Consider the following 10834-nt stretch of genomic DNA (forward strand, 5'->3'; position numbering starts at 1 on the left):
AATTTAATGTCCTTCTGTACAGTAAAACTAACTAACAGTAAAGTGCATCTTATTCTTTATATTACTTGGTGTCTATGTAACAGCAATACAGACACGGTTATATAGTAGAGCTGTGTATGACCTATCTAGTTTCAAATAATCTATATTATTGTTACAATTAGGAAAAACTTATGATGCCTGAGAAGGACAAAAAAAAAACAAACATAATTTCAGATCTAGGCCAGGATGTACAGTATATGGCTGTTCAGAGCAAACATTCTTTGAAATCAGGAAATTTATTTATACACTTAAGCCTAAGAAAAAGAGCAGTGCAAAAATACTTCCCATTTAAGTGTACTCATAGGTGAGTGTTTAAGAGTGCTTCAGCGGTCTCAAACTGTTAAGAGTAGCAAAAGGTGGCAGCACTGAGACAGAACAGAGGAAAACTGTGTACTGCAATCCACTGATGCAGATCTCATGAAGACGCGCTGGGTTGATCATGCTGTTACCCTGTCTTTTAATCACAGATTTAACTAGTAAATAAATGCAATGTAAACAACAAAATACCACCCGATTGAGTCATGCTGGCTGACTCTGTTCATTTGATCTTAAGTAAAATGGCACAATGCAATATGTAGACTGTAAATATTAAAAAATAAATAAATAAAAAAGAAAGAAATTCCAGACAGAGAGTTCTAATTCCATGACAAAAACAATATTTATATAGATATATCCAACAGAGCCTATAACCTTGAAAGCATCATCCCTACAGTGAAGCATGGTGGGGGTAGTTGTGAGTTACCCTTGACCTCTTTACATCTCTGAATAATACCCTCCTTATCTGGCCACTGACTTTAGGCAGAGTCATGGTTGTGCGATATTCTTTTCAGATTTTAATAATTGACCGAATGGTGCTCCATGGAATGTCTGTGATTTTCTATAACCTAATCTTGATTGATAGTTTTCCAAAACTTTGTATTAGACTTTTGATAGAGCCTTCATCTCCATGATGCCTTCTAGGGTATGTTCATTAACAAACTCTGGGCCCTTTTAAGGAATTTATATTGAGATCAGCCATCACACAGGAGGAATCCATACAACTAATTATGAAACTTCTGATGGCAACTAGTTGCACCAGACAAATTACTTATTATTTATGTAAGGCACTATACATACCATCCCTGTTCTCTAATTTGGGGAGTTTGTTAGAAATCCTGACATTTGGTGTCCACTGGAGGGCGATGTGGTACTGTGCTGAAATCATGTCCAACTCAACTATTTGTTTTGGTGTAAATGTTGTGCTAATGATCATTTTATAACTTTGAAAAGTAATTTGGATTCACACCTGCACAATACAGACAGCTTATGTTACCTTATCTGATATTCTTAACTTATCTCTTTCTTAACCATCTGTCTTCACTTGTTGATTGTTGACTTAATCTGCTGGATGTATGCTATATTATAGGGCTGACACATTTTTTACACACCAACAGTTATTTAGCTTCACAAAGTCAGGATCGAGGCACATAAGCTGAACAGGATTCAGCCATGTGCCGTTCACATGATCTAGCCTAAGCTCTGGTTTGCCTGAGGTAAGTCCTCAAAGTCAGGACTTGGGCATCATCGCTCACTCCTTTTCATTGTGTTTTCACAGAGAGCCTTCTGTGATAGATTTCGTCCTCCTATAGGCTACAGCACTAAGACCCTCAGGAATGCCTGTGTAGTGCTGCATTGTGTCCATAGAGGTAATAGTCTCATTCTTTGCCCTAAACTCCCAAAATCACATCACAAGACAGTCCCATGGTTTCCACCCCCCCATACACACACCCACCCACCCACACATATACACACACACACACACACACACACACACACACCACCCTACTCTTTTAAAAGAAAGCCAGTGAACCCAGTTATTAATGTCCATTTTGTAACTGTCCTTCAAAATGATCTGCAATTTCTCATCAGATGGGGAAAGAGGAGCACTTCTTTTTAGAGGCTTGTCTCCCCAGTGAGAGACAGTAATTTTATCTCAGTGGTTTAAATCATGGAAATAATGTCAGAGGGTCAGAACAGCTTCTAAAAAGATGTCTTCTGAAAAGCTTGTAACTACTATCCTATCACTGATCAGTTCAGCCTCACTTCTGATTTACATTACATATGTTAATATGCACTGTCTTATGGGATATGCGTCTAATTAAGCCGGTATTTTTTTAACTGACCTTGAGAAAATTGCACAAGGAGGAAATTCACCCATATAAGGCCCTCATTTCCCCACAGAGCTCATAAAAATAACGACTCAAAGTTTCTGTGAACACTTTTTTTGCGCGTAGGCCAATCACGCCCGGCTGTCGCCGTGGCAACAGGAGCTTGTCAAATCTCTGCATGAGCTTCTGAGGATGTGTGTGTGTGTGTGTGTGTGTGTGTGTGTGTGTGTGCGTAAAAGCTAGTATAATGAATGTAAACATTGACAGACTTTCAAGTGATGTCCATACTATACCATCTTTCCTCTTTGCACACTCCCTGCTTCTCAGTCTTCAATGGCTACATCCAAAACTGCATTGTGTACTAAATACTCAACACTACAGTTGTATGGTGTATAATAACCCAGTATAATACAGTATATATAAAATGGAATAAATCTTTGAAAAGGGCACCTAATAAAGTGGCCACCACTACCTTTTAGTTGCTTATGACAGTATGAGGTGCAGTAGAAATTTGATAGAATATCTTTGTGTCCTATTTAACTATCACAGCTCTAGCATATCCTAACCACGAGTGGTTGGGTGTACAATATGTCGGTATATTGTAATATAGGATAATATGACGTGAATGTAGCTGTGCCACTATTACTGTGCATGGGCTGTAGGTTTTAGACAGTGGCATAAGCTCCTTACTACCATTTTATTAGGATATAGCATGTGATAAGATTTTGCTGCAATAATTAGCAAACTGTACAGTAGTACATATATTTGGACATAGCTTCACATTTTTTATTTGCCTGCATTATTATGCACAGTCTGCTGTCTACTAACAGCACTGAACAAGGGACAATGTCAGACTGTCATGTAGAAACATATAAGGGGTGTGTGTGCTGTTATTGTCCTCAGTGCACCTGCACACACTGTGCCTTTCCTTCTTCCACTGCTGGCCTGTCAGGTGTCTGTGGCAGAATGAGGCCACTGCACACTCACATTCACAACAGTGCAATATGTTTAAATGCTTGCAATTTTCTGTAGCTGTGTATCTTCACATCTGTGTATTCATTAGACTGTGGTTTAATTATAGTGAGATTTTCTTGTTCCCCATGTTAATTATTGAAAACATCTATGTTGGTCCATTTTAGTGTTCTTGTAAATGAGGGAATGAAAAGAAAACATGGACCTAATTAAACAGAACTCTGGTAGGTATTAGCAGCTGTCCCCCAGGCTTTTGAATTAAAAAGTAGTAAACTTTATACCAGAAATCATTTGTTTGAAAGTGTCATATCCTTGTGGCTGTGGATGTACATCATTTCCAGAACTATTTGCACCCTCGCTGAATATAAGCAAAATGAAAAATGTTACATTAATAACATGCAATAAGAGTATAAGAGAAGATATTTAGAGCATAGGGTGCACGTTGGCTTAGGTTTGGGGTTCAGTTCCCGCCGCTGCCCTGTGTGTGTGTGGAGTTTATGGCACACTTATATAGCACTTTTATCCAAAGTAGTTTACATGTTCTCCCCATGCTGTGGGGGTTTCCTCCATGTTCTCCGGCTTCCTCCCCCAGTCCAAAGACATGCATAGTAGGCTGACTGGTGTGTCCTTAGTGTGTGAATGGGTGTGTGAATGTGTATGTGATTGCGCCCTGCGATGGATTGGTACCCTGTCCAGGATGTACCCCGCCCACTGCCCGATGCTCCAGGTTCCCCATGACCCAGTAGGATAAGCAGTATAGAAAATGGATGGATATTTAGAGAATAAATCCTATAGTTTTTAAAACAATCAATCATTTGCATTTCAGACTTTTAAACCGGAAGATTGGATAAACTTTATATTTTCACTTTTTTTGAAAGGTGTTACAAATTTAAAAAAATATATAGATTTTTACCACATGTAAGAGAAAATAAAATATGCAAAAAATGTTAGCAGTTTCTCCATTTATTTATTGCTGTTTTTCCAAATCTTTGAAAGGTGTTAATAATTCCAGACTTGACTGTGTGTGATACATTTGAAGGATTAAAAATGGACTGCAAGGGGATTTGATTTACAATCTGGAGATGTACTGCTTCCAAGAAGATCTTGGTGCCTTGAAAGTAAGGTTTTGCCTAATTCTCCTCTGCGAGTACAATTGTGCCCAGAAGTTTACATACCCCTTGTAGAGTCTGCAAAATCTTAATACTTTTTATAAGAGGGATCATAAAAATCCCATGTTATTTTTTTATTTAGTTCTGTCCTGAATAAGCTATTTCACATAACACATGTTTACATATAGTCCACAAGACAAGATAATAGATGGATTTATAAAAATTACGCCGTTCACAGTTAAACTGCCCACTGTTCCCAGTGGGGTGTAATCTTTTGAACAGGATGATCGGTGTAAATTGTTATTGATTTGTCTTCAGGGAGACATGTAAATACCTTATTTAGCTTCTGACGGGCAGTACTAGATGAAAAAAAAACCCAAGATCTTTAAACAAAATAATAACAGTTTACACTGATCATCCTGTTCAAAAGTTTACACCCCCCTGGATCTTAATGTATCGTTTTACCTTCTTGAACATCAGTGAATGTTTGCACCTTTTGTAATGGTTGTGTATGAGTCCCTCAGTTGTCCTCAGTGTGAAAAGATGCTTCTCAACATCATATAGCCGCTGTTGGAAAGGGGTCAAATATACAGAAGATGCTGGAAAAGCAAAGAATGTGCAGGACCTGGAGGATTTTTCTGAAGAACAGTGGGCAGTTTAACTGCTCAGGACAAACAGGGACTCATGAACAACTATCACAAAACAAACAAAAAAAAACAGTTGTGGATCATCCAGGTATTAAGAATACCTGTATAAGAATACAGTATTAAGAATCAAGGGTATGTAAACTTTTGAATGGACTAATTTTTTTTTTATAAATTCAGCTATTATCTTGCCTTTTGGACTATATGTAAACATCTATTATTTGAAATAGTTTATTCAGGACAGTACTAAATAAAAAACAACATGGGATTTTTATGATCCCTCTTATTTTGTTAAAATAATTAAGATTTTGCAGAGTCTACAAGGGGTATGTAAACTTTTGGGCACAACTGTAATTTATTTCTCCAACCAAAATTAAAACAGAATCTCAGTTCTGCTTAATACTTCTACTGTCTGAATGTTGGATTGGGCTGTGGACTACCTTTTCTCCTTATCTTTGAGATAAATTCATTTGCTTCTCTAGGTTTAATTAAAGTGTGCAGCAGATGTGTCTGGAGGGTAAGGCCCATGGCACAGTATGAGGTGGGACTCTGTGCTCTCTCTCTTCCTCTATCTCACATGTTAAAATGAGCCTTCTTTCTAATTACAGAGTAAAAGCCATTACACTTTGGTGCTCCTGACAGTTTTAATGAAATTTGACTCCTTTGCTAATCGTAGACCAGCTTTTTATGGAATGATCTAAGTGTGGATGATGGGTGTGGGGACCTTAGAGTAGCTGGAATAACCCCCATCTAGGGCTGTAACAATACTTTCTTTTGTTGTTTTATTTATCTTTTTGTGTAAATTGTATTTGTTTGCAAAATTGTATTTTGATAAAGTGTTATGGCTAAAATTAGTAAGTAGACAAATGTAAATAGTGGAGTTAATAACCAATAACTTGTGATGGCCAGGTGTATATATAAAATTAAGTAATAGAAATAATAAGTAAAAAATAAGTACACCCCATGTAAATTGTTGGCTTTTTTGACATATTTGGACAAGCAAACATTCAATCATCTTTGAAACAGCACCTATTAATGAAGTTGATATACTTGTACAAAACCACAAGGAAAATAGCTTTTTCAATCATTTATTCAACAGAAATATCAATATATGTGATATTCTTCTGTGGAAAAAGTTAAGTACACCATCAGAAGTTAGTATTGCCCCCTTTAGCCAAAATAATTTCTTTAGTCATTTTGCATAATTGTCCACCAGGCTTGCTGGAATGTTTGACCATTCTTCCATGAAATATTCTTTCAGTTGCAAGATGTTTGAATGTTTTTTTGCATGTACTGCCTGTTTCAAAATCCCCCCACACCATTTCAATGGGATTCAAATCTGGGCTTTGACAAGCCTAGATTTCCATAACCCACCCTTTCTTCTTTTTGAACCATTCCTTGGTGGATTTGCTAGTGTGCTTAGCAACTTTCAACATGCAACTTTCATGTCAACTTCAACTTCCGGACAGATGGCCTCACATTATTTTCAAGCACTTGTTGATATGATGCAGAATTCATAGTTGAATCAGTGAATGCAAAGCATTCGACATTTCGACCACCGTGCTTCACAGTTGGTATGAGGTGATTCTCCTGAAAAGCTGTCTGTTTGTGCCAAAAATGTCTGCTGTTACTGTGGCCAAACATCTCTATCTTTGATTTGTCTGTCCAGAGCACATTATTCCAAAATACCTGGTCTTATCTCTATGCTCATTGGAAAACTGTAGTCTTGCAAAGGATTTTTCCTGGCACACCCCCCATGCAGGTCAAATTTGTGCAATCTCTTTCTGATTGTAGACGCAGGCACTTTGACACCAACTGTTGCAAGACTTACTAGCAGATCCTCTGATTAAATTTTGGGGTTCTTTGTAGACTTCATTTTGCATCAGATGATTTGCTCTTGGGCTGAATTTGCTGGTCTTTTGAAATCTGCACCACTTGTTAGATTACTTTCCCTACATTGGAATGATGTATTTAAAATAATTTGGAGATCTTTTTAAATCCCTTGCCAGGCTCATATGCATCCACAACCTTTTTTCTGAAGGCCTTATTGAACTCTTTAGATCATGGCTTGATGGCACCACACACCTCAATAACAACGGGAACACCAGACACTAGATATGAGAGGGGTATAAATAAGACGGGTTCCACCTGCACTCACTAAGCAGGTTCTAGTCACTGGTATCCAATCTTGAACATCCATCCATCCATCCATCTTCTATACCGCTTTATCCTTTTCAGGGTCACAGGGGAACCTGGAGCCTACCCCAGGGAGCATCGGGCACAAGGCGGGGTACACCCTGGACAGGGTGCCAATCCATTGCAGGGCACAATCACATACACATTCACACACTCATTCATACACTACGGACATTTTGGACATGCCAATCAGCCTACCATGCATGTCACTGGACTGGGGATGGAAACCGGAGTACCCGGAGGATACCCCCACAGCACGGGGAGAACATGCAAACTCCGCACACACAGGGCCACGGTGGAAATCGAACCCCCGACCCTGGAGGTGTGAGGTGAACATGCTAACCACTAAGCCACTGTGCACCAATCTTGAACACCTGAATCTAATGAATGAATGAATGAATGAATGTCTTTTATTGTCACTATACACATGTACAATGAAATTAAGAGCCACTCCTTTTTTGTTCCGTGCCAACATGTACATTAAATAAACAAGAAGAATAAACAAGATAAATATGATAAATAAACAGATAAATAAACAAGATAAATAAACAAGATATTGGGGCGGATGGGGGAGGTACTATGAAATGCACAGTTTTGAGACACTATATACATATGCTGTGAACTCAGTACATGTATGTGTTTAGAATGGTAATAGCTTTTGGGAAAAAAACTATTCTTAAATCTATTAGTCCTTGTTTTGATGCACCTGTAACGTCTCCCTGAGGGCAACAGATTGAACAGATCAAAGCCAGGGTGAGAGCTGTCCTTAATGATGGTTTTTCCTCTGCTGAGGCAACGGGAGGTGTAAATATCCATCAGGGAGGGGAGAGGGCAGCCAATGATCTTCTGCGCTGCTCTTACTACTCTCTGAAGTCTCTCCCTGTCTGCTGCGGTGCAGCTGCCGTACCACACCATGATACAGTATGTCAGCAGGCTCTCGACGGACGAGCGGTAGAAGATCAGCAGCAGATTGGGATCCAGATTGTACTTCCTGAGAACCCTCAGGAAGTGTAGCTGCGTTTGAGCCTTCTTGATAACCACTGTGATGTTGTCCATCCAGGAGATGTCTGCAGAGATAAGGACGCCAAGAAACCGGAAGGTGTGGACCCTCTCCACACACTCACCATTAATGAAAAGGGGGGCCAGCTCAGTGTTGTGCTTCCTGAAGTCTACAATGAGTTCCTTGGTTTTCTTGGTGTTTAGAGCCAGATTGTTCTTTGAACACCAGGCTGCCAAGTTTAGGACTTCCTCTCTGTAGGCTACCTCATCTCCTTTTGAGATGAGTCCGACCACTGTGGTGTCGTCAGCAAACTTGATGATAAGATTATTGTTGTGGACTGGACTACAGTCGTATGTGTAGAGACAGTACAGGAGGGGGCTCAGCACACAGCCCTGTGGAGAACCTGTGCTCAACGTGCAAGTGGAGGAGAGGTGGGGTCCGAGTCTCACTGTCTGAGACTGGTTGGTGTGAAAGTCCTTTATCCAGGCACATGTGAGGGGGGGAGGCCAAGAGTGACCAATTTGGTGATGAGAACGTCCGGAATGATTGTATTAAAAGCCGAACTGTAATCCACAAAAAGCATCCGGATGTAGCTCTGTTGCTGCTCTAGATGTCTCAACACGTAGTGGACAGCTACGGCGATAGCATCCTCTGTGGATCTGTTTGCGCGATATGCAAACTAATAAGGATCGAAGTCTGGGGGGAGGTAGTCCTTGATGTGCTGAAGAACCAATCTCTCAAAGCACTCCATGATAACTGGAGTGAGGGCCACAGGACGATAATCATTTAGGCTAGTGGTGGGCGACTTCTTTGGCACTGGGATGATTGTGGCTGATTTTAGGCAGGCCGGGATGACTGCTTGGGCCAGGGAGAGATTGAAGACTCTGGTAAAGAAGTGGGCAAGCTGGTGGGCACACGATCTGAGCACCTTACCAGGTACACCGTCTGGGCCAGCAGCTTTCCTGGGGTTCACTGCCAGAAACATCCGTCTAACATCGTGTTCCCTCACAGTAAGTAGAGTGGTGCAGGAACCAGGAGGGGATGGAGGCAGGGCTGGACTGGTACGGGAGCCAGATGAGGGTGGAGGTGAGGCTGGAGCAGATGAGTGCTGTTGTTGTGATGTTTCAAAGCGAGCAAAGAAGCAATTTAGCTCTTCTGCCAGCATCGCACTCAGGTCTCCTGTTGTCGCATCATGGCCTCTGTAGTTCGTGATGTTTTGTACGCATTCATTCATTCATTCATTCAATAAAAGGCATTCATTTTTTTAAAAATTTTATTCAGGAATCTAATTTTATGCATTTGAAGGTGTGATAAATGTAGGGGTGTACTTACTTTTTCCATGTGATGGATATGTTTTTTGTTAATTTAAATTGTAAAAATTGCTGCAAAATTTCGATTTTATGTGTCATTTGATAGTGTATAACCTTTATTGATAGGCACTGTTTCAAAGTTGATCGAATGTTTGCTTGTCCAAATATGTACATAAAAAAAAAAAAAACAATTTCCATGGGGTGTACTTATTTTTCACATGACTGTATATTAGTCAGTTGTGTGTGTATAGTATTAGACTGGTTGAGCAGTGTTCCAAGAGTGCTTATATTTCTTATAACCGTACCAGGACGTTTCACTGTGCGTATCACTCTGTTCATCTGTGTTCACCACATAAAATTAATGAATATACCTTTTGGCTTAAAATATGAAAACTCATCAGTTGAAGATGAAAAGGGTGAAGAGATGCCAATTTTACCAGAAGCCCATTTAACAGGAATGTACAAATGAATGTGAGCTAGCTAGCCAGCTAGCCAAAGTGCTATAAATTGAGTATGGCTTCTTCAGGCTCTATTTCCGACCAGAGACCTGTATATGGGAGAAAAGCAAGTCATTTTAAAGCTGAGAAAAGAGGGAAAATCAAAAGAAACCACTGGTATACTAGCAACTGGACATGGAACAGGTTGACCAAGGAAAACAACAACATATGATGACAGAATCATTGTGAGATCTGTGAAGAAAACCCCCAAAACCACAGTCAGTGACATCATCAACAAGCTCCACAGGGCAGGGGTGAAGGTATCACAATCCTACATTTGAAGAAGACTTTGAGAGCAGAATTATAGTGGCCATACCACAAGATACAAACCACTCAGCAGTAGGAATCAGAAATCCAGACTGGAATTTGCAAATAAATACAGAGATTAGACAGAAAAGTTCTGAAACCAAGATTAACCTCTGCCAAAGTGATGGAAAGGCCAAAGTGTGGAGAAAGAAAGGAGATACAAGCTCATCAAGCACAGTGGAGGTAGTGTCCTGGCCTGGGCCTGCATGGTTGCTTCTGGAACAGGCTCACTAATCTTTATTGATGATGTAACTCATGATGTTAGCAGCAGAATGAATTCAGAAGTCTACAGAAACATTTTGTCTGCCAATTTACAGAGAAATGCAGCCAAATTAATTGGGAGGAACTTCATGCATTATGCAACATCATGCAGCACAATGACCAAAACACACTGCCAACATAACAAAGGACTTCATCAAGGGAAAAAAGTGGAAGGTTTTAGACTGGCAAAGACAATCACTGGACCTTAACCTAATTGAGCATGCATTTCACCTCCTGAAGAGGAGGTTGAAGGGAGAAACCACGTTATACAAACAACAACTGAAAAAAGCTGTGGTTCAAGCCTGGAAAAGCATTACAAAAGAAGAATGTAACAGTTTGGTGATGTCACTGGG

The sequence above is a fragment of the Ictalurus furcatus genome, chromosome 16 (assembly GCF_023375685.1).
Source record: "Ictalurus furcatus strain D&B chromosome 16, Billie_1.0, whole genome shotgun sequence".
In the NCBI taxonomy this organism is placed as follows: domain Eukaryota; kingdom Metazoa; phylum Chordata; class Actinopteri; order Siluriformes; family Ictaluridae; genus Ictalurus; species Ictalurus furcatus.